This window comes from Globicephala melas, chromosome 6, assembly GCF_963455315.2.
Source record: "Globicephala melas chromosome 6, mGloMel1.2, whole genome shotgun sequence".
NCBI classification, from domain to species: domain Eukaryota; kingdom Metazoa; phylum Chordata; class Mammalia; order Artiodactyla; family Delphinidae; genus Globicephala; species Globicephala melas.
Genome location: NC_083319.1, coordinates 31,246,923 through 31,272,383, shown reverse-complemented (window position 1 = coordinate 31,272,383; position 25,461 = coordinate 31,246,923). Strand labels below are relative to the sequence as shown.

General features: G+C 41.3%; 1 protein-coding gene across 8 annotated transcripts in view; it reads left to right on the top strand.

Annotated features, from left to right (window-relative positions):
* The window catches only part of PLPPR1 (phospholipid phosphatase related 1), a 641,182-nt gene that overhangs the window by 484,579 nt on the left and 131,142 nt on the right, over positions 1 to 25,461 (top strand). Inside the window, exon 2 of one of the 8 annotated variants that reach the window (XM_060299954.1) lies at positions 455 to 778. The exons of 6 other annotated variants lie outside the window; for them this stretch is intronic. The gene's annotated coding sequence lies outside the window, so the exon portion shown is untranslated. Of the gene's footprint in view, positions 1 to 377; positions 779 to 25,461 lie in introns of those variants that run through there. One more of the 8 variants, XM_060299953.1, reaches the window with a different exon arrangement.

The window sequence follows — 25,461 nt, the reverse complement described above, 5'->3', positions numbered from 1 at the left end:
TTTCTGGTTTATCTTGCTTAATAAGAAAGGACTAGGATACTGTAAGATCACGTTGTTGGGCAAAAGGGCACTTCAGCAGTTCTGACAGTGTGGTCACAGTCCAGCCACCTGATAACTTTAGAACTAAGTAGGAGCCGCGTGTGGGGCTCAGAGTAGCTCCCATCCTCACCCCACAGAATAGGTGCTGTGCCTGGAATTACCTTTTGGTTGGTTCAGCGGCCTCATGTGAACTTCACTCAAACATAGCTCTGCGGCTCAGAGCAGAATCCTACCCAGTGCCTAGTGGTCTAGTATATTTCCCATGTCTGCATATTTATAATTTGTGAGGAATGTCTTGTATTCATCCACAGTAAGGCTTTCTGTGGGAATTACCACATTTTTGTGTCTTTGGGTGGGCTTTCGAAAAACAGTCACTCTCTGTCTCTGAAAGACGCCCATTTCTTCCTAATACTAGGGTATGATATTCACAACTGCTCTGCAAATCAAGAAGGAGATGAGTTTTTGTACTAAGTGCCTTTGGGGCTCCTCCTGAGTCAGTCGTAACCTCTTAGGAGGGAGGAGAATAGCAAAAAGCATAAAGAGACAGATACTCAAATTAAGAATAAAGAAGAGCAAGACTTAGGAGGAGGAAGAGAGACCGAATTCCTAGGAAACAGGACAGAGAGAAAAGTGTCCCAGGGAAGGAGAGGGAGAGTGGAGGACGTACAGGAAGAAGATAGAAGATGCCGCTTCAGGAACTGGAGGTGACTTTGCCGAAAACCAGCAGCTGATGCGGCAGGTACGCTGGGAAGCATGGGGTGAGGGGTACAGGGCGCTCATCTGCTAAGTGTTGAAACGTCTCAGGCTCTTTGCCATCCACTTTTATTATCTTGTGACATCCCTATAAGAACCCTGTGAGGTGTTACTATCCAAGCTAGCTCAGTGAAGTTACATCACTTGCCTCATGTCACTAAGTGGCAGAAAGGGAATTTAAGCCCAGGTGTGTTTTGCCCCCAGAGCCCATTCCTAATGGTCCCACACCTGAGGCACCGTCTTTTTCCTGGCTCAGGGCGCTCTGCAAACCATGGTCATAAAGGCAGTCAGACTTGGATGCCCACTCACCTGAGAGTGGGTGTTGGGAGAGGGTCCTCTACATGTGCAGCTGGGCTGGCACCAAGCTGCCTCACAGTCTCCAAGTGACCTCTGCTTGGAGTGGACTGACAGAGTCCCAGGTGCCCAGGCTCCCTCCCTTGGTGTAACTGCGAAGCGGGTAGTGGCTTCCATTCTCTCTCCTCAGGGGCCCTCATAGAGTAAATGCCCAGATCTTTTCTCCAGTCTTGTATTTCATTGCCTCTGGACTAGGAGAGTCTCAGGTGCTCCTGATCTGACTGTAAACCCTGCCATGGACTCATTTGCCTCGCGAGGAAACTGCTGTCAGCTCCCAAGTAACCACTTGAGGTTTGGGTTCTGCCCCTGCTTTCTCTCATCTGGCATTTTCATTTTCATTCCTTTGCCCAACTTGGTTCTCTGCTGCTTCACCCCCAGAATGAATATCTAACATTCTCTCCAGCACTGTGTTCCTACTTCCACTGTGTCAGGCCAAGTCCTCCCAATCTTTTGCTAAACCCTCCTTTAGCCCTGTAAATGGCCCCCTGCCTGTGTTCTCTCTACTCATTTTATAGATTTTCTGCCAGATTAATCGTCCCTAAATGCAATGTTGGTTTTGCTCTATGTTGACTCAGTAGCATCTCACTGATCACAGGATGAAACTCCAACGCCATGGTCCTGCCTTCATGGCCCTCTACTGGGTCCCACAGAGACTCATCCCACCTTACTTTCTAGGGTCCCCACCCAACATTCTCAATTCCAGAACACATCCAGAACTTTTCCCACTTCTGTGCCTTCATTCCCACAATCCCCCTACTTGGAAGTCATTCTCCCTCATCCCCAAAGGTCAAAATCCATCTGTAATTTAAAGCCTGGTTCAAGTACCAGTTACCACAAAAACCTTCTGTTAAAGCCCTCCCCCCCCCTTTCTGCCTGAGATGACTATCTCCCATCACTGAACTCCCATCACAGAGCATTAAACTGTTTTAGGGGTCTTTACATTTAAAATTTTGTATTAGAAATATTTAGGTAATAAGTACCTGTGTTATGTACCCTTCTAGGAATTTGCTTCATAGAATTGACCAGTTGACATATGCTTCCCATGTTCCCTCCACAGTTCTCAGATAATGGGGAGACACTCACCAGAGTTATGGTTAAAAGACGTGATTGCTATGAAGGACTACTGATCATATACTTAAAATAAAGCATGTAGGGTATAGACACTGGAGTATAACAGGGACTTGATGAATATTTGTTGGATAAATGAATGGCTAAAATAGGCAAATTAAAATTTCTTAAGCTCAGCTTTTAAGTAGGAAAAAACCCTGACTCTACTCGTGACCGTTACCACTTCATACACTTCTTGGGCTTATCTATGAGTCCTCAGAATTCTAGAAGGCCACACAGTCTTCCAGTTATCTGGGGTTACCTCTTTGTGTATACAGTCTTGGACCCACAGTGAGTTCCTATGGCTTGTCCTAGAGGCAGTTAGGAAAACAAGAACAGTTTGTCTGGTTATGAAATTCTTAGGTCACATTTGCTTTAGAATTTTGTCCATATCATTTCACTATTCCATATTTAATGTTGTTAGAAAGAAGTCAGAGGCAACATAATTTTTTTATGCTGTTTTTCACAGCTGGATATCTATAGAATTTTTTTTTATCTTTGGCGTTCAGCAGCTTCCCTAGTACTTGATCAGGTTTTCTTAGGAAATGGTATGTCTTTTTATCTGCAGCTTCAAATCTTTAATCCAGGATTGCTTTCTTCTTTAATATCTTTGTTTTTATTCCATTTTTTTCTGTACTCTTTTTCAGGAACACCAGTTTTAGGGATGTCATATTTCCTTTGCCTTCTAATCCATCATTTTCCTTATAATCATGTTAATATCTGTGTTCTTGTCTTATGTCATTTGAAGCCTCTCCACGGTATCCCTAGCTCCGTTTTCAGTTGTTCATTTTATATTTGTTCTTTTAATGAGGCTTTCATTTGTCAAGCTTCTACTTTACTTTTGCATTTTTTTTTTTATTTTTTATTTATTTATTTTTGGCTGTGTTGGGTCTTCTTTGCTGCGTGCCAGCTTTCTCTAGTTGTGGAGAGCGGGGGCTACTCTTTCTTGCAGTGTGCAGGCTTCTCATTGCAGTGGCTTCTCTTGTTGCAGAGCACGGGCTCCAGGCACATGGGCTTCAGTAGCTGTGGCACACAGGCTCAGTAGTTGTGGCTCGTGGGCTCTAGAGCGCAGGCTCAGTAGCTGTGGCACATGGACTTAGCTGCTTGTGGCATGTGGGATCTTCCCAGAGCAGGGATTGAACCCGTGTCCCCTGCACTGGCAGGCGGATTCTTAACCACTGCGCCACCAGGGAAGTCCCCTGCATTTCTTTCTTGAGCACTGCCAACTTTTAAAGTCTTCTATAATCTCAATAATATTTGCCTACTTAAAATCCTGTATCTCTTCTTTGAGCTCTTTCTACAGCTCTCTAATATTTTTGTGTCTACTGAGATTCATTGGTCTAAACATTTTGTTGGTTTCTTTTTCTGTAAAGTGGTCTTAATCTCATTTTTCCCTCTCTTCCTGTTGTGGGGTTTTAGTGTTTAATTGCTTACTTTAGTTTTGTAGCTTTTATGCATAGGTCTCCTTTCTGATTATTATCTTTGATTTGGGCTACTAGTTTCAGAAGAATATTTCAGAGTGGAGTGAAAGAGAGCTTTTAAGTTGGAGCATTGTACAATTTTGGTTGAGACTTGTCTCAAATACCTTTTCACAACATCTGTTATGCTTTATGCTTGTTTATCTTACACTCAGGGCCCTGACTAAGTTTTTGTCATTCAGAAAGCTGGTGTCATTTTTAGCGAAACCTCTTGACAGGCTGTCAGTGTCATGATCCGAGGACTGCTGCCTCTTATCCATCCACCACCCTGTTCGTCTCTGATGGTCCCTATCAACTAGATGGTGATACTGTGGACTGTAGAAAGAGCCACTCAGGTTTGGTTCCTCTTCAGATTCCCTTCCTTGCAAATCTGCAGTGATTTGACCTGCCTGGGCTCCCAAATCTCATTGCTTCAACAAAATGACTTTTCAAGGAGTCTTTATGGCCATGCCTCCTGCTCTTGGTGAAATCCACTTCCCGCTTGCATTTTGAGGAGGTGTATTCATTCTCACACATACAGATTTCACAGTATTGGGTCAGATATGCTTTATAGTTGGGACAGCATTGCCATTTCCAAATAAATGGAATTTTTTTCCTCGATAGCTTGTGTGTGTGTGTGTGTGTGTGTGTGTGTAGTATTTGAGAGAATAGAGTCAAATGGAAACACTTCTACATCTTTAAGCAAAGGTCCAGATAATGTCTTTAAAGACCAAATCAGATGAAAAGAAAGCCGTGTGTGGCTAGTAAAAAATATTCTATTAATTAGATAACACCAAAGTAATGGGTGTTTGCTGCCATTATGAGTTGGCTGTGTAATTCCTTGGAACCCTTGTCAGATGAAATAATGGATGGGAAACAACTTTAAAAATATTAGACAGTGTTTAAGTGTAAGGTAATATTCATTATAGAACAGAGTTTATACAAATCTGGGTCATTTTAAGAAATTTACTGGTTGGGATACCCTAAGGCCTTTTTATTGATTTGGCATCAAATATTTGTATTTATTTTAAAAGGAAACTATGTTAGTGTTCTTTAAGCAGGGGAAGGCATGAGTTCTTGCAGAAGTAAGAGGTAAGGACTTGTTGCTTTAAAATATTATTCAATCAGACCACATAGCACAGCAACATGTTAATAAGTAATGAGTTAATTGTCAGGTTCTCTGACATTCTGGATGAATGCTTGAGCATGTACAGGGAAGCCTTTTGTGTGGCTGTATTATTGTTACCCCTTCTTTGGTTTATAAAGAGATGGCAACTATATAGCACACATGCTGCTGCTCCCCTCTTGCTGAGCCCCTGACTGAGTGCTAGCTTACCATTTTACACCTTACACTGAGATCAAACATGGCATCAATCCTTCCCATCACAAAAGCATCTACTATGAATTTATTCAAGATGGCAAGACAGAAGCAGTCTGCCTACCACCCCTGCTCTAACTCACCGCTGGTCTTCTCGATTTGATGGTATTCCCAAAATAATGAGCAGGCAGAAATGTGAAATTATGCGAAGAAAATGAGATTTCCTACCTATCAGAAAACATTCCATATGCTTGTTTTCCATGATGCTTGGATAGGGTGACTGAAATTCAGTTCAAAAACGTACTGATGCCTACTCTGGGTGCTGTTTGAACTGGGGTGAGATGAATAAAACGTAGGCCCTGTCTTCAAGAAGTTAGCCAGTTAGTCCAAATATTTATTAAACGCTTCCTTTGGCAGATGCAATGCCGGGTTACAGCAGTGAACAAAACAAACCCTGACCTTGCCCTCATGGAACACGTAGTCTAGAAGGGAAGGTGGGAGATCAAAACATGTAATGGTTAGCTAATTACAAGTACATAAAGCGCCTCAGAGTTGTAGAAGGGCACTGCTCTTAGTGTTTGATGGGGGCTCTGAGTTTGTCGTGAGTGAAGGGGTTTGCCATCTAGTAATAGAAATAGCCACAGAAGCAAACAAGTAGAACTTGATGTGACACGAACAATAGAATAGTTGCGTACAAGGAATAGAAGGCGTGCTAAGGACAGAATGATTAATTCCATTTTGTGGAGTCAGGGAAGAACACATAGGAAATACCCAAGGGAGGCTGTAGTGGATTGAATAGGGTGTCAGTGGGCAGGTACACACAGAGAGGGAGGCTTGCCAGATGGAGGAAATAGCCAGAATTCGAAAGCAAAGGAGAGCCGCTGCCTAGTGTTTGCAGAGAGCTATAAGTGATTCTGAGTGGCAAGTGATAGCCTTTAACACAATAAAGATCCCTCTATGACATATAAAGAAGCTTAAACTTTGTTATTGTTTTTTGTACTGATTAGACCGACATTGACATGGTCCCACTTGTTACCGAAAGATCATTTCGTGGCAGTATTGAGGATGGATTGATGGGTGAAGTAAAGCCTGGAGCTAAGGAACACAAATAGGTTATGATACCGTGTGAGGGAGCTAATGAGGAATATTATAATGACAAATTCGAAATGCCCAAATCCAAATACCTAATCCATTTTACACTTTTTGTTTCCACTTTACTTTTTGTGTGATAATGGAGAAGAAAAGGGGAGAACACATATGAGAAATATTTAGGAGGTAAAATTCACAGGACTTGTTAATTTTTAGGTCATGATCCCTGGGAGAGAAGACGGGTGATTGAGCTTATGGAGGTTTTACTGAGTAAGATGCATATTGTAGGAGGTTTGGGCTAAAAAACTGATGAACTCAGTGTTGGATGTATGAAATCTAGATGCCTGTGAACATTCAGTAAATATGTCCAAAGAGATATATGGATCTAAATTCAAGAGAGTTGTCAATCGTAAAAATTACGGATTTCAGCATTGTTGGCATATTATGATGGTTAAAACCAGGGGGATAAATGAAATTACCCAGAAAGAGCATGTGTGGTAAAAAGAGAACCTGAGAAGAGAGCCCTGGGGAGCATCAACATTCAGTTTGCAGAAGAATAGAATCCAAAGCAGTCTGCAAAGGAGTAGTCATATATAATATAAGAGAAAAATCAAGAGAGTGAGGTCACAAAAGTCAAGGTTAATGAAATTTAAAGAAGATGGTTTCTTTTTTTAAAAATTAATTTATTTATTTTTGGCTGTGTTCGGTTTTCGTTGCTGTGCGTGGGCTTTCTCTAGTCGAGGTGAGCAGGGGCTACTCTTCAATGTGGTGCGTGGGCTTCTCATTGTGGTGGCTTCTCTTTGTTGCAGAACACAGGCTCTAGGCACACTGGCTTCAGTAGTTGTGGCACGCGGGCTCAGTAGTTGTGGTTCACGGGCTTAGTTGCTGCACGGCATGTGGGATCTTCCTGGACCAGGGCTCGAACCCGTGTCCCCTGCATTGGCAGGCGGATTCTTAACCACTGCGCCACCAGGGAAGTCCAGAAGATGGTTTTTGTAATGTAGGGAAGTGAAGTGGGGACATAAAAGTGTTAGGTTTGGCATTTATAAGGTCACTGCTGACATTTGGTGAAAAGAGCTTCAATAGAGATGGATAAAGAAGTCAGATTGCAGTTGGTGAAGATGAGAAAGTTACAACATACAGGGCACTCTTTAGATTGGATGAAAAAGAAAGGGGGGTGGAAATTAGGATAACAACCAGAAGGGGATGCAAGAGGGTTTCTTCATAGAGTGAGAGAAAATCGGCTCCTAGGAAGAAGCGGAAGTCAATGGAGCACAGAGTAAGATGGGAAACGATAGGAACAGAATTCAAGTGAAGGAGCTGGCATTCATCTTAGTTTGGATCTCTCTAGAAACATGCTGAGACAAGAGGGCAAGGGCAAGTAGTTTCTTCAAGAGTTCAGGAAATAACAGTACGAAGGTAGAAAAGTGGGACAGGGAAGGAAGACAGCCAATAAAGGATAAACTCTCAAACCAGCTACCACTGTGGGTGACTGGAGCTTAACCCCATGGAGAAAGTCTAGGAAACAGGGAGAAGTGCGTGCCACAGAGTTTTCTCATCCTAATGATGGGGGAATCTTGGGCATTTTACTCTGACTACCATCAGACATTGGTTGAGGAATTGCTGCTTCCAGGAGTTTTAATTCCCTGGCACTTCCAGCCTACATTGCAGGTGGCTGAGCAGTTATCTTCTACTTCTGATAAAATATCCCCAGCTGAAGAGATGTTGTAGGTGCTGCAGGTTGTGAGTTGGGCCAGGTCAACTGAAACAGTAATACTCAGGAGGTATGTGCTGGGCAACAACAGCTTCTCCTACAGCTTGGAAGATTGACTCTTTGCTGAGTAAATGAAGGCATGGGATTGAGTGGATTCTCCATTACATTTCATGTAATTGGTGTGTGTATGCTAAATTTAGCTAATATCTTCATCATATAGCAATTTTAAGAGTTAAAATTATGTTTGAATAGTAATCTGTAAGGTAAAAACCTTTTCCCCCATCTTATATAGATAATTAAAAATCTTGATGTAAGACTTCATTCTCAATCCATATAAGATGTTATTTGATTTATTGTAACTGATCTTGCAAGAGCACCTGGAAACGGAATTTTACTGTGAAAAACCAAGTTTGTGACTAAGTACATAGAAATTCAAAATCATCAATGAGGTGGGCTAGGTATTTAAGGAGGGGGATTGAAGGTGCAAAAGACCCCACAGACTTCATAACCTTAAGATAAGTCATATAATATTTGGGCTCTCTTATAGGGACAGACATAGGCATTGACCTCAGATTTATTTTATTTTGAGTTGTCTTGCTGTGAAAGATATGAGTGGTAGTTTAGGCTGTGGTGATATGTTTATTCTAGACTTCTCTTAGATTTTGATCAAACTGAAAATGATTTTTCCCATACATAATGATACTAATCACTTTATTTTCCCTTTAATGTGTGAATCTAGTCACTAAATATGAGAAGAAACAACTAAAATGTTTCAAAGTAATTGCCTCTCAAGGATGGGACATCAGGGTGAAGAAAGGCAAAATGGGAGACTGCTAATGGGGTCATAAATTGCTAGTTTTACTTGACCTTTTAAACTTGGCACATACATTTATTTTTTCATAGAAACTTTTAAAAATGTTTTGTGGAACAAAGAGGCTAAAAGAGATAAATGGAAAGAGGTGGTGTACCGGAACTGTAGTGCAGAAGAACAAAGTTCTGGGAGGTGAGGATGATAAAGTGGCCGCTTCCACACACAAGCACAAAGGAGCATCATGTGAAACACATCCACAGAGGGGAAGAGGGCATTGGTGGGGACTGAGCTGGTTAAAATGAACAGGCCTCATGTTCCAAGCTGTGTGTTGATATTATAGCCTTTACATCTCACTTTTCAGACTGTAACTTAAGATTCTTCCTCAAAAAGGTATTATTTTGCTTCTTGTAACATGATGGTACCCAAACAAAATGCAAGTCTTTTCTGGGCCAAGAAAAATGTGGTGGCGGTGAGAGCATTACCCTTAAGGGATAAGATGTTGGAGTGAGGGTGCTAAGCATCAATGAAAAGGCCTCCTGAGAACCTGTTGAGAGATTCCTAAAGTGTATGCCTGGGGAGAGCATGAGCCTTCTAGAAATGGGCAGAACAAGGACAGAACCATCTATTCCCTTCTGGGTAGTTGTGAGCTGCCTTTCTCTGTAACTATAAAGCAATGGTGTTGCATCTGAGGACTGGCTCGAGAACTGTTTCTGCTTAGTTGCTACATGATACTGAATAGGTTACTCAGCCTTTCTACTCCTTTGTTTCTTTCATAGTAAAATAGAATGGTAATCTCCACTTCCAGGGGTGGTTGTGGGGAATCACATGAAGTCATCTATGCAAAAGGCTGCCTGGCTGATGATATCAAGTGCTGATTTGTGCTTTTTGCTCTTTTTTGGGGGGGGGCAATTGGTACTTTATTACTCTTTGATCAGAATGAATGTTTTCACATGAGAAATCCATTTTATCATGGTATTTGGGTCTTCAAACGTTTGTCTAGAAATAAGGATTATAAATTTCATGATGTAGTATGCATAACAAATGTGAGAATTTAAAATATAGCCTTTAAGGATGTTAAAAACAATTGCTTATTTAACATGGACAAAACCAAGATCAGCAAAGAGCTCGGGTTTCATGGAGAGCATAAAATTGGACAAATTCCTAGATAAAAAGCTTATAATCCAATTAAGCTGTCAGGAGTCCATAAGTGTTTATGCAAAAATCGTAGGACTGGAGAGATTTTCAAGTTAAATGCAAATGTGATTTCTAAAAAAGTCCTTAACTTCCTTGTTCATTCTAACCTCTTATGTGCATTCAAAATGTCATTGAAATACTAAAAAAAAAAAAAAATTTAACCACTTTGGTGTGACAAGTTGTCTGTAGCTGGATGGTTGACTGGATATAAAACATTATTCCCCTTCAGCTATTAAAGCTGTTCTTGAAAAAGAATCTCTCTCAATTTCCTTCAAGATCACTTGTGCTTCAATGAATCGTATTAAACCTCTTTGCTTTGGTAATGTCACTTCATCAGCATGATTTTTTGCCCTTGACCCAATGAGAGATACAAGTGAGAGGTTCCTAACTGAATTGTATTGTCAGCTGAATATAAGTATGATTTTCTGATCATCAGAGCTGCTCATAGATGGAACAAGCTATAAGTGTTTTTGTTCACTGGAGATGTTCAAATACATGCTCAGTAAGTGGTAGGTAACATGTTAGCTCAGTTACCCCAAGATGTTTTGACCCTAGGAAACCAGAGAGAAGTATTTGGACATGCCTTAGATGGAAGAAAGTATCGGGTTATTCGCCACCTGTCCACAAACTTGCAAATAAGCACAACTGTCTACTGATATCAAGCTAGAGAGTAGTAACAAGTCATTAGGTTCACTTCTGTATGTCAGTGTGTGTCTCCACATACCTTGAAGACCACGTGAATAAACTAGGTTTGTATCCTTGTACTAAGGCTTACTTGTTGTGCGACAAGTTATGCTATGGTTCTAAACCTGTTTCCTTATCTGTAAAATGGGGATATCAATGATACACTGCTTTATAAGATCATTGTGGGGATTCTGAAGGCAGTGTTGGAGCTTAGTGCAGCCTAGCACATGGGAGACATTCAAAATATATTATTTATTAAAAGGAGGAGAAAAGAGTGTCTCATAAGGGGATTTTCCCAAACCCCAAGACTACTCATCTCTCTGGAAAGTTACTACCTTATTTCAAACTATGTGAAAGTCCTTTTCTGAAATTCTAAGCATAGGATGGGTTCTTGGACTAGATGACTCATGAGGTAGCTTCCTACTCGGAGACTCTTGTTATTTTGAATATTTGATTCATAGTATTCACTTAGGGTAAACATTTCCATATTTATTTTCGCCAAATGTCAACAGCCTGGCTATCCTGGGTAAGCATTGTGTAGGATGAGGAACTAGCGTGGTGGAGTGGAATTCAGTGGACTTTGGAGCCCTGTGGACCTAGTTTAAATCCTAGCTTCCAATACCTGTTAGCTGGTGACCACCTGAGGCAAGTTCCTTAACCTCTCTGAGCCTCAATATCCACAACTGTAAAATGAGGGTAAAATAATATCCAGAATATCTGGAATGAAGATGTAATGAATTAGTCCATGTTATATCGTATACTAGTGGGTATCCAGGAAACGATTTTTCTGCTGACTACAATTTTCACTTTTTAGCCAGGTGTGCCTGCATGATTAAACACAGCCTGACAGTGTTTTATTCCCACTCTCTAAACAGTAGGAATATCTTCTACCTTGCCCAAATGTTAGGATGTAAGATTTTGAGATTGTACCCAGTTTGTGTTAATATAAAGGCCTTAAATAAAATGCTTTGGTTAGAAACAGTTTTGGCTCGTCCACAAACCAGCGACAAAAGTGCCTGGCATCCAAAGGGCAAAGCAGATGATTATGTGACTGGCTTTATTTGCTTAGGGAAGAACTTGTGAAATTTTCTGCCAGCAGCTTAAGTACATGTTTCTGTGGCTTTCGCTTCCCGTTCTGTAGAGCTGTGGTGGCAAGGTTTTCTTAGCACGATGTGCTGAATTTGAAGAACTGGATGTATTAGTTCATGAAGTTGAGCGCATCCTAGCTTCAGCCTCACCACTGCTCTTGCTTTGGGAGTTTGGGGGGCTTCTATTATGTTCAGGGTTTAACCTACCACTTTGCCAGCATTGACCCGTCACTGAGCTCTACATGCTGTGTTTTTATTTCCTGGGTTGCCCAGATGGGTTTGCTCTGTGTTGTGGAGAATGTGGTTAATTAAGAGCTTCAGGCACAACCTGCAGGTGCTTTTTAATTTTTCTTGCTGTTTGGTTCATCGCTTCCTTTTTTTTTTCACATCTTTATTGGAGTATAATTGCTTTAAAATGGTGTGTTAGTTTCTGCTGTATAACAAAGTGAATCAGCTATACATATACACATATCTCCATATCTCCTCCCTCTTGCATCTTCCTCCCACCCTCCCTATTCCACCCCTCTAGGTGGACAAAAAGCATTGAGCTGATCTCCCTGTGCAATGTGGCTGCTTCCCACTAATTATCTATTTTACATTTGCTAGTGTATATATGTCCATGCCACTCTCACACTTCATCCCAGGTTACCTTTCCCCCTCCCTGTGTCCTTAAGTCCATTCTCTATGTCTGTGTCTTTATTCCCGTCCTGCCCCTAGGTTCTTCAGAACCATTTTTTTTTATTCCATGTGTATGTCTTAACATGTGGTATTTGTTTTTCACTTTCTGACTTCACTCTGTATGACAGACTCTAGGTCCATCCACCTCGCTAAAAATAACTCAATTTCATTTCTTTTTATGGCTGAGTAATATTCCATTGTATACATGTGCCACATCTTCTTTATCCATTCATCTGTTGATAAACACTTAAGTTGCTTCCATGTCCTGGCTATTGTAAATAGAGCTGCCATGAACATTGTGGTACACGACTCTTTTTGAATTATGGTTTTCTCAGGGTATATGCCCAGTAGTGGGATCTCTGGGTCATATGGTAGTTCTATTTTTAGTTTTTTAAGAAACCTCCATAGTGGCTGTATCAATTTACATTCCCACCAAGTGCAAGAGGGTTCCCCTTTCTCCACACCCTCTCCAGCATTTATTGTTTGTAGATTTTTTGATGATGGCCATTCTGACTGGTGTGAGGTGATACCTCATTGTAATTTTGATTTGCATTTCTCTAATGATTAGTGATGTTGAGCATCCTTTCATGTGTTTGTTGGCGATCTGTATATGTTCTTTGGAGGAGTGTCTATTTAGGTCTTCTGCCCATTTTTGGATTGGGTTGTTTGTTTTTTTGATATTGAGCTGCATGAGCTGCTTGTATATTTTGGAGATTAATCCTTTATCAGTTGCTTCATATGAAAATATTTTCTCCCATTCTGAAGGTTGTCTTTCTGTCTTGTTTATGGTTTCCTTTGCTGTGCAAAAGCTTTTCAGTTTCATTAGGTCCCATTTGTTTATTTTTGTTTTTATTTCCATTTCTCTAGAAGGTGGGTCAAAAAGGATCTTGCTGTGATTTATGTCATAGACTGTTCTGCCTATGTTTTCCTCTGAGAGTTTTATAGTGTCTGGTATTACATTTAGGTCTTTAATCCATTTTGAGTTTATTTTTTGTATGATGTTAGGCAGTGTTCTAATTTCATTCTTTTACATGTAGTTGTCCAGTTTTCCCAGCACCACTTATTGAAGAGGCTGTCTTTTCTCCATTGTATATTCATGCCTCCTTTATCAAAAATAAGGTGACCATAGGTGTGTGGGTTTATTTCTGGGCTATCTATCCTGTTCCATTGATCTATATTTCTGTTTTTGTGCCTGTACCATACTGTCTTGATTGCTGTAGCTTTGTAGTATAGTCTGAAGTCTGGGAGCCTGATTCTACCAGCTCCGTTTTTCTTTCTCAAGGTTGCTTTGGCTATTCGGGGTCTTTTGTGTTTCCATACAAATTGTGAAATTTTTTGTTTCAGTTCTGTGAAAAATACCATTGGTAGTTTGATAGAGACTGCATTGATTCTGTAGATTGCTTTGGGTAGTATAGTCATTTTCACAATGTTGATTCTTCCAATCCAAAAACATGGTATATCTCTCCATCTGTTTGTATCATCTTTAATTTCTTTCATCAGTGTCTCATAGTTTTCTGCATACAGGTCTTTTGTCTCCCTAGGTAGGTTTATTCCTAGGTATTTTATTCTTTTTGTTGCAGTGGTAAATGGGAGTGTTTCCTTAATTTCTCTGACAGATTTTTATCATTAGTATATAGGAAGGTAAGAGATTTCTGTGCATTAATTCTGTATCTTGCTACTTTACCAAATTCATTGATTAGCTCTAGCAATTTTCTGGTAGCATCTTTAGGATTCTCTGTATATAGTATCATGTCATCTGCAAACAGTGACAGCTTTACTTCTTCTTTTCCGATTTGGATTCTTTTTATTTATTTTTCACCTATGATTGCTGTGGCTAAAGCTTCCAAAACTATGTTGAATAATAGTGGTGAGAGTGGGCAACCTTGTCTTGTTCCTGATCTTAGTGGAAATGGTTTCACTTTTTCACCATTGTGAACGATGTTGGCTGTGGGTGTGTCATATATGGCCTTTATTATGTTGAGGTTAATTCCCTCTATGCCTACTTTTTGGAGGGTTTTTTATCATAAATGGGTGCTGAATTTTTTGAAAGCTTTTTCTGCATCTATTGAGGTGATCATATGGTTTTTCTCCTTCAATTTGTTAATATGGTGTATCACGTTGATTGACTTGCGTGTATTGAAGAATCCTTGTATTCCTGGGATAAACCCCACTTGATCACGGTGTATGATCCTTTTAACGTGCTGTTGGATTCTGTTTACTAGTATTTTGTTGAGGATTTTTGCATCTATGTTCATCAGTGATATGGCCTGTAGTTTTCTTTCTTTGTGACATCTTTGTCTGGTTTTGGTATCAGGGTGATGGTGGCCTTGTATAATGAGTTTGGAAGAGTTTGAGAAGGATGGGTGTTAGCTCTTCTCTAAATGTTTGATAGAATTCGCCTGTGAAGCCATCTGGTCCTGGGCTTTTGTTTGTTGGAAGATTTTTAATCACAGTCTCAATTTCAGTGCTTGTGATTGGTCTGTTTATATTTTCTGTTTCTTCCTGGTTCGGTCTCAGAAGGTTGTGCTTTTCTAAGAATGTGTCCATTTCTTCCAGGTTGTCCATTTTATTGGCCTATAGTTGCTTGTAGTACTCTCTCATGATCCTTTGAATTCTGCAGTGTCAGTTGTTACTTCTCCTTTTTCATTTCTAATTCTATTGATTTGAGTCTTCTCCCTTTTTTTCTTGATGAGTCTGGCTAATGGTTTATCAATTTTGTTTATCTTCTCAGAGAACCAACTTTTAGTTTTATTGATATTTGTTATTGTTTCCTTTATTTGTTTTGCATTTATTTCTGATCTGATCTTTATGATTTCTTTCCTTCTGCTAACTTTGGGGTTTTTTTGTTCTTCTTCCTCTAATTGCTTTAGGTGTAACGATAGGTTGTTTATTTGAGATATTTCTTGTTTCTTGAGGTAGGATCATATTGCTATAAACTACCCTGTTAGAACTGCTTTTGCTGTATCCCATAGATTTTGGGTCATCGTGTTTTCATTGTCATTTGTTTGTAGGTATTTTTTGATTTCCTCTTTGAGTTTTTCAGTGATCTCTTGGTTATTTAGTAGTGTATTATTTAGCCCCCTTGTGTTTGTATTTTTTACAGATTTTTTCCTGTAATTGATATCTAGTCTCATAGTGTTGTGGTTGGAAGATACGAATTCAGTTTTCTTAAATTTACCAAAGCTTGATTTGTGACCCAAGATATGATCTATCCTGGAGAATGTTCCATGAGCACTTGAGAAGAAAGTGTATTCTGTTGTTTTTGGAATGAATGTCAATTCATTTATCATATAATCAATGTCAAATATCAATTAAGTCCATCTTGTTTAATGTGTCATTTAAAGCTTGTGTTTCCGTATTTATTTTCTTTTTGGATGATCTGTCCATTGGTGAAAGTGAGATGTTAAAGTCCCCTACTATGATTGTGTTACTGTCGATCCCCCCCTTTTGGCTGTTAGCAATTGCCCTATGTATTGAGGTGCTCCTTTGTAGGGTGCATAAATATTTACAATTGATATATCTTCTTCTTGGATGGATCCCTTGATCATTATGTAGTATCCTTCTTTGTCTCTTGTAATAGTCTTTATTTTAACGTCTATTTTGTCTGATATGAGAACTGCTACTCCAGCTTTCTTTTGATTTCCATTTGTATGGAATATCTTTTTCCATCCCCTCACTTTCAGTCTGTATGTGTCCCTAGGTCTGAAGTGGGTCTCTTGTAGACCGCATATATACAGGTCTTGTTTTTGTATCGATTCAGCCAGCCTGTGTCTTTTGGTTGGAGCATTTAATCCATTTACATGTAAGGTAGTTATTGATATGTATGTTTCTATTCCCATTTTCTTAATTGTTTTGGGTTTGTTATTGTAGGTCTTTTCCTTCTCTTGTGTTTCCTGCCTAGAGAAGTCCCTTTAGCATTTGTTGTAAAGCTGGATTGGTGGTGCTGAATTCTCTTAGCTTTTGCTTGTCTGTGAAGGTTTTAATTTCTCCGTCGAATCTGAATGAGATCCTTGCTGGGTAGAGTAATCTTGGTTTTAGATTCTTCCCTTTCATCATTTGAAATATGTCCTGCCACTCCCTTCTGGCTTGCAGAGTTTCTGCTGAAGTATCAGCTGTTAACCTTATGGGGATTCCCTTGTGTGTTATTTGTTGTTGTTCCCTTGCTGCTTTTAATATTTTTTCCTTCTCTTTAATTTTTGAGAGTTTGATTAATATGTGTCTTGGCGTGTTTTTCCTTGGATTTATCCTGTATGGGACAGTTGCACTTCCTGGACTTGATTGACTATTTCCTTTCCCCTATTAGGGAAGTTTTCAACTGTAATCTCTTCAAATATTTTCTCAGCCCCTTTCTTTTTCTCTTCTTCTTCTGGCACCCCTATAATTAGAATGTTGGTGCATTTAATGTTTTCCCAGAGGTCTCTGAGTCTGTCCTCAATTCCTTCCATTCTGTTTTCTTTATTCTGCTCTGCGGTAGTTATTTCCACTCTTTTAGCTTCCAGGTCACTTTCCCATTCTTCTGTGTCAGTTATTCTGCTATTGGTTCCTTCTAGAGAATTTTAAATTTCATTTATTGTGTTGTTCATCATTGTTTTTTTGCTCTTTAATTCTTCTAGGTCCTTGTTAAATGTTTCTTGTATTTTCTCCATTCTATTTCCAAAATTTTGGATCATGTTTACTATCATTACTCTGAATTCTTATACAGGTAGACTGCCTATTTCCTCTTCATTTGTTTGGTCTGGTGGGTTTTTACCTTGCTCCTTCATCTGCTGTGTGTTCCTCTGTCTTCTCATTTTGCTTAACTTCCTGTGTTTGGGGTCTCCTTTTCACAGGCTGCAGGTTTGTAGTTCCCATTATTTTTGGTGTCTGTCCCTAGTGGGTAAGGTTGTTTCAGTGGGTTTGTGTAGGCTTCCTGGTGGAGGGGACTAGTGCCTGTGTTCTGGTGGATGAGGCTGGATGTTGTCTTTCTGGTGGGCAGGTCCACGTCTTGTGTTGTGTTTTGGGGTGTCTGTGGCCTTATTATGATTTTAGGCAGCCTCTGTGCTAATGGATGGGATTGTGTTCCTGTCTTGCTAGTTGTTTGGCATAGGGTGTCCAGCATTGTAACTTGTCGTAGAGTGAAGCTGGGTCTTGTCGTTGAGATGGAGGTCTCTGGGAGATTTTCGCCATTTGATAGTACATGGAGCTGGGAGGTCTCTTGTGGACCAGTGTCCTGAGCTTGGCTCTCCCACCTCAGAGGCACAGCTCTGATGCCTGGCTGGAGCACCAAGAGCCTTTCATCCACACAGCTCAGAATAAAAGGGAGAAAAGAAAGGAAGGAAGGAAGGAAGAAAGAAAGAAAGAAGATAAAATAAAGTAAAATAAAGTTATTAAAATAAAAAATAATTCTTAAGAAAAATTTTTTAAGAAGTAAAAAAAAAAAAAAAACGGACAGACAGAACCCTAGGACAAATGGTAAAAGCAAAGCTATACAGACAAAATCACACAGAGAAGCATAGACATACACACTCACAAAAGGAGAAAAAGGGAAATATATCTTTGCTCCCAAAGTCCACCTCCTCAATTTGGGATGATTCGTTGTCTATTCAGGTATTCCAGAGATGTAGGGTACATCAAGTTGATTGTGGAGATTTAATCTGATGCTCCTGAGGCTGCTGGGAGAAATTTCCCTTTCTCTTCTTTGTTTGCTCAGATCCCGGGGTTCAGCTTTGGATTTGTCCCCGCCTGTGCGTGTAGGTCACCTGAGTGTGTCTGTTCTTCGCTCAGACAGGACAGGGTTAAAGGAGCAGCTGATTCGGGGGCTCTGGCTCACTCAGGCCAGTGGGGAGGGAGGGGTACAGATGCGGGGCGAACCTGCGGCGGCAGAGGCCGGCGTGACGTTGCACCAGCCTGAGGCGCGCCGTGCATTCTCCCGGGGAAGTTGTCCCTGGATCCCGGGACCCTGGCAGTGGTGGGCTGCACAGGCTCCTGGGAGGGGAGGTGTGGATAGTGACCCGTGCTCGAACATAGGGTTCTTGGTGGCGGCAGCAGCAGCCTTAGCGTCTCATGCCCGTCTCTGGGGTCCGCGCTGATAGCCGCGGCTCATTCTCATCTCTGGAGCTTGTTTAGGCGGTGCTCTGAGTCCCCTCTCCTCGCGCACCCCGAAACAATGGTCTCTTGCCTCTTCGGCAGCTCCAGACTTTTCCCCAGACTCCCTCCCGGCTAGCTGTGGCGCACTAGCCCCCTTCAGACTGTGTTCACGCCGCCAACCTCAGTCCTCTCCCTGGGATCCGACCTCCGAAGCCTGAGCCTCAGCTCCCAGCCCCTGCCCGTCCCAGCGGGAGAGCAGACAAGCCTCTCGGGCTGGTGGATGCTGGTCTGCACCCATCCTCCGTGCGGAATCTCTCTGCTTTGCCCTCCGCACCCCTGTTGCTGTGCTCTCCTCCGTGTCTCCGAAGCTCCCCCCCTGCCACCCGCAGTGTCCGCCCGCGAAGGGGCTTCCTAGTGTGTGGAAACCTTTCCTCCTTCACAGCTCCCTCCCACTGGTGCAGGTCCAGTCCCTATTCTTTTTTTTTTTTTTTTTCTTTTGCCCTACCCAGGTACGTGAGGAGTTTCTTGCCTTTTGTGAAGTCTGAGGTCTTCTGCCAGCGTTCAGTATGTGTTCTGTAGGAGTTGTTCCACATGTAGTTGTATTTCTGATGTATTTGTGGGGAGGAAGGTGATCTCCATGTCTTACTCCTCTGCCATCTTGAAGGTCTCCTCCCATCGCTTCCCTTCTCTCATTACCCACCTTTCTCCTCCAATCTCAAGAATGAATTTCCTCCTTATAAAGCCCCACTGGCTGAGATGTAGCCTGCGTACTGCTACCTGCTTGCCTGCCCTGTGGTTTGTCTATGAGGGCAAAGAAAAATAGTGAAATTAACTCATTCAAATCTGAAGGTTTTCTGAAAATAGATGTTTTCACCTTATGGGGATTCCCTTGTGTGTTATTTGTTGTTGTTCCCTTGCTGCTTTTAATATATTTTCCTTCTATACCCAAATTAGGTGTCCTAGGAATTAGCCAAAGCTCAGTAATTAATAATCTTTTTATCTGGGTGAATAAGGAGAATGTTTAATGAGTATGGCTAACGTTGTCTACAAACAGTCCTTTCTCATTAAGCGGAACAGTATAGCAGTGTTTCCCTCATTGGTGATGTCTGGCACTGAAGGACAAGAGTAGAAAAGTGACTATGAGTGAGGGGTGTAGCGAGCTTTCATTCAACCAATGTTACAGAACACCTGGCATATGCTAACCACTGCACACATCATGTCATTACCCCTCACAACAATTACCCCAGGGCAGCCACAACAGTACCGAGGCATAGAAAACACGGCAAGCCACAGGGACTTAACCTAATTTACTTACTTTGGTTCCTTGTGACCTGGGTCCAGAGCCACACCCATCAGACTCTAAAGCTAGTGCTCAAGGCCATGGAACTGGGGCTTTTTCATCTAGATGCAGAGTTCCTTTTACTCATGTGATGATGGTCGGTGCTGTCCCAGGAAGGAAATCCCTGTTCTGGTGGCATTCTACTGGGGAGGTTGGTAATGAACCTGCCCAGGTTTCACTCTGTAGGTTACATGCCAGCAAAGTGCAGAGAGAAAGGAGGACACTTGGTGAGAACACTGGAACAGGTGTTCACTTCATCCCAAAGCTTGTTTATAGATACTGAATGTTTCATCAGCAAACAGGTGCCTCTGAGGGGCTAACGTTTACTCTTAGGAAACTTTAGATTGGGCCACAAAGTAACACCAAGTCCCTGGAATAATTTTACGATCCTCTGAAGTGTGGCATTTCAGTGAGACAGAAAAGAACGAGAGGTCTCCTAAGTACAGTCATTGAAGGTATCTTGGTCCACAACTTGTGGAAGTTCATTTAAAATTAGGGATAACTTGGGAATCACAGGGAATCACATCAGGGAATCACAATCCTTGGATGTTTATTGGACGCTAAAAAGAACCAGTGCATCAGAGAGCAAACTGACCATTAGCTAGCAGGCTGGGACCAGGGGTTTAGATTAAGCCCTTTGCTTCCTTTTTCATTTTTCTGGAGAAGAAAGTGATGCAGTGACTGAGTACAAAAACTTTAGGGTCAGGTGCCTAGGTTATAAATCCCAGCTTGGACACTCACCACCTATGGGATCCTGGGCGCTCTGCTTAAATTCTCTGTCTGTTTTCTCCCCAAAATACAATGCATAGTTGGATCTAAATATTTCATAGGATGTATGACTGTTAAGTAAATGCTGTATACATTTTGCTATTGCCTTCATCCCTTTGATCCTGGCCTTTTGACACCTTTATAAATGTTTCCACTAAAAATAGAAAGGGAAAAAGGAAGGAAAACTAAAAGTACTTAGTGTTTTGTGTTTTTAAGTAATTTTAGCAAAAGGACAGGTGAGTCTATTGATCTGAAATTAGATCAGTAGCTTGAGTTCATTCATTTCGCTTCTAATATGAACATTCATGAATTGACTCTGCTTTAATCATCTAGTCCTCACAGAAGCTCTGACAGTGTTATTACAGCCAGCATGTGCTGCCTGCCCACTCGATGCCCAGCTGGGCATTATTGTAGAGGTCCGGGATGTGAGAGGAGAGATAGCTGGAGCTAAGTAGTAGTCATCTCCTGCACAATTCTCTTTGAAATAACCATAAATACTTTCCATATATTGTCATTTAGCACTGGGCTAGATGCTGTGAGGGACACAAAGACTTAAAAGTCAGATCACTCTTGTAGTTTATAATCCGTTATAAACAGATTATAACAGATTATAATCTGTTTGGACATGTTTGGACAATGTAACCCATTTGCCCATAGACAGTTAACTAAGAACTTTGGAGTTTGAAAGATGAAAATGAGAATACAAAAGGGAACCGTGGGCTGGGAAGGGTCTAAGACATCGCCTTACCCTATCCTACCATCGATGTCCTAATGTTGCCTGTGACTAAACACTAAATCAATGGCTCGGATAGTCAGCGTACACAGCCTATGGGCAGATCAAAGCAGATTGTTGTGAATGACTGACTAAACTAAGGCAGTTTCCTGGCAGAGGCAGAAATTGAATTGTGTTCTGAAGGATACGTAGGAATTGGAAAGGCAAAAAAAGAAAATAAGGAAGGGTATTTGTGTATGTTAAAGGATCCCAACTTACTTGAGGAATGAATTTACAATAAGATACTGGTTTTGTTGTTTTTCTTTAAACACAGCATTTCAAAAGGAGATATTGTGAGGTGATTCTCAAGAATAGTCTGTTCCATGCTGTGCCTAATTCTGGGCCAGTTGAAGGATGAGAGGACATGGTTGGGATTCATGAGGAAAGATTAAAGGGGAGGCTGCAAGTGATTTAACAGGAGAATAAACAGAAAGCTATTCATCACTACTGGAGATAGCACAAGTAAGATACACGGTTTAGTTTGAGGGATTTAAATAAATGAGAAAAGACATTTTAATATTCCCCCCCACTCCTACTTTAATCAATTACTGAATATTATTTGCTCTTCTAATCTTTTGAATTCACTGACCTGTCTGTCTCTATTGCCTTAGCCTTAACCCAAGCCACCTTCTCCTCTTGCCTAGATGATAGCAGGACCCTTCAACTGGCCACCTCACCATATTCATTCTTGTCCCACTCTCCCAAACCACTCTCTATATCCTGAACAATCTTGAGTAAAAGCAAATCAGGGCGTGTCAGATTTGTTCCTTAAAGCCTTTCAGTAGGTTACTATTGTTCTTAGAACTGATCGCAAACTTTCTAACGTGGCCCACCTGGCCCTGCATTGTAAGCCCTCTCTTCCCAGGCCTCAACATGTGTCTATTGCCCGTGCTCTGTATGTTGCAGCCATATGTGTTACTGCTTTCTCTCATTTCAGGAACTTCCCATGTGCTCTTCCTTTTGACACGAATACAGTTCCCCTCTCTTTTATGTAGCCAAAGATTGCTTCCTCAGGGAAGACTTTCCTGGCCCCCTAGACGAGGTTAGGCCCCCCATTAGGTCCCAGAGAGACATTATTTTTATCTCACTTGTAATTATTTGATGTCATCTTTCCAAGAGACACTTGGGGTACAACTGGTGAACACAATAGGCAAGGCTCATGACACTTACATTCTGGCCGTTGGAGGAAGATAATAAGCACAATAAATAAATCATAGTATGCGGGATGATAAGTGGTATAGATAAAAGAGAAAGTAGACTAGGGTAAGGAGGATCAGGAATGCTGGGTGAGGGAAGCAGGCTGCAATACTGAAAAGACTGGTCGGCATATCTCCATACCATATGCAGGTTAACTCAAGAAATATTATAGTGTTAAAGGTAAAAGCTAAAACCATAACCCTGTATAAAGCCTGGCATGGGAAAGTCCTCAATACGTATTTATCAAGGTGACTAGTGGACAATGTTATCATTATTATTATATGCATGCAGAATTCTAAGTTTGGGTCCGTCACAGAATACATGCAGTCCTCCCTTGGGTGCACAGCAGGCAAACCAAGGCCTACGCCAGGGTTGTCTAATCCTCCTCTGAAATCTCCTGTGGTGAAAGGGAATTCCTTTCACTGTTTCTTCCTGTCTCCTGTGAGACTCTAGCAGGGTCCAACAGAGCTAATTAATTACCCTGTCATGAGGGCATAGGGACTTCCTGGCTGTGATCTCTGAGGGCGCCCGAGGATTGAGGATCTAATGACAAAAACAGAATCACTCTGTTCCAGAGAGTTGATATGAGGAGAGATTTGGTATCTCAACTCTCGGACGTTTGTGTCTGTGTCTGTCTCACACACACACACACACACACTCTCTCTCTCTCCCCTCCCCTCCCCTCCCCTCCCCTCCCCTCCCCTCCCCTCCCCTCCCCTCCCCTCCCCTCCCCTCTCCTCTCCTCTCCTCTCCTCTCCTCTCCTCTCCTCTCTCTTCTTGTCTTCTGGAAAACAAACCGCTTGGCTCCTGGGCAGCTTAGCTTTAAATTGGAAAATGCAGCCTTGCTTGGCCAAACAACAGTATCACAGCCTCCCCACGGCTCAGAACAGCTTGTGACATACACCCCTGCAGGCAAGACCATAAAGGGCTGTCTAACATCCTGGAACCACCAGTCCCCAAAAGGACTTTCCTGTGCAGCTTCTTTAGAATTCTAGACTGTGGGACCTATCTTCTCTTCTCCGGCAGTTTCTCACCCTGGACTTGAACTTTTGCTTCGTTTCTCTCCATTTAATTAGTGACCCCATCTCTTAGAAGAGATCATTAGAAACCCACGGTGGCCCTGGAGATGCGAATCAGAACAGAATTCAAAGGGAAATAGAGGGACCAATGACTTGGAAGTCTGAAAGAACACTCTAGTCCCTCTGACCTTCATAACATAACAAGTTCCCTTCTAGGCCACTTTACAGAGGCCCCAGTTCAAACAGGTGCTCCTATTTACCTCTTCTCCCTGTTCATCTCAAATTAAAAAAAACAACTAGATTGAAGCCAGTTCTTGCATGGTTCTGATTATGTCTCGCCTAGATGATGGTGGCCCCTCGTAAGTCTTGCTAACTCTGCTTTCACCCACCCACACCCCTCTTACATTCTGTAAGCCAAACCAAATGGAGAGAATCTAATATCCTTAGCTTGCATTCAACAACCCAGCCCCAGTCCTCTAGCGATACCCAATGCTATTTTCATCTCCTACATGCTGGCCAAACTTGCCTAACCGTAATTCCAGACCGTAGGTATGGTCCGGGCTGTTCTACTCTATACTTTGTTCATTCCAGTCCTAATACCTAGAAATCCATCCTGGGCGTGTTGATCACTTACCTGTCCTCAGTGGTCCACCTCAGATATCATCAATGGAAACAGCCTCTCCTTCCTATGAATTCTCATCAATGATATCATTTTATAAATAGACTGCATTTGACTGCATTTGCATTCGTACTAGGTTGTAAGCTACTGGCTGTCAATGACTGACTTGTATTTGCATCACTCAAAGCCTACGGCTTTTGCACTTAATATTAAATAAAACCTCATTGATGGGTGAATGGACAAAATGGCACCTCTTCTCAATGCCTGTCTTCAAAATAGTTTAGTAAAAAGGCATTACGGTACTAGGTACATCAGAGCCTTTCCAAAATGCGGCTCATTTTAGAACAGACTTTAACATAGTACAAGTTTACCTTAAATCTTATCAATGGGCATTTTTCATTGGAACGGTGTGAAAGACCATAATAAAACAATCTTTACCTTTAATATAGTCAGTCCTATAACACAGATCATAACATCATTATAAATTTTGTTAACTGCAATTACTTTTGAAATTATAGTTGAAATTTTATAACCAGAGCCAGATACAGGAGAAACACTCAGTCCCCAACTTAATATGGTTGGACTTAAGATTTTTCGACTTTACAATGGTGTGAAAGCCATTCAGCAGAAACCGTACTTCGAATTGTGATCTTTTCCTGGGCTAACATATGAGGTATAGTACTCTTGTGATACTGGGCAGGGTACTGAGCTGCAGCTCGCAGAGGGCCGCTTGATCGCAAGGGTAAACAACTGATACACTTATAACCATTTTGTACCCATACAACCATTCTGTTTTTCACAGTCAGTACAGTATTAAATGAATTACCTGAGATAGTCAACACTTTATTATAAAATAGGCTTTGTGTTAAGTGACTTTGCCCAACTGTAGGCTAATTGTAAGTGTTCTGAGCATGTTTAAGGTAGGCTAAGCTAAGCTACAATGTTCAGTAGGTTAGGTAAATTAAATGCATTTTTGACAGGATATTTTCAGTTTATGATGAGTTTATCAGGATGGAATTCTACCAGGATATTTTCAGTTTACGATGGGTTTATCAGGATGGAATTCTACCATAAAGCAAGGAAGACCTGTACTTAATTATATTTAAGATCACATTCACTACTTTTTAATTAAGAGCAATTCAGCATGTTCTCTGCCTATTTTCTCCCCAGACTTTAAGCTGAGCACAACACTGCCTGAGGGGCAACGTTTACTACCTTTAAGCATTTCTGAGGGGGAGGGGTGTGTGTGTGTGGGTGTGTGTGTGTGCGCGCGCGCACGCATACTTCTGGTTCTTGCTCCGATGCTTCAAGGTTTCAGTTTCATGGAGCATCAAAACCTCATTTCCTTCTAGCCTTTGATTTTATTGAAAGAAACATTAACTCACTGCTTCATAA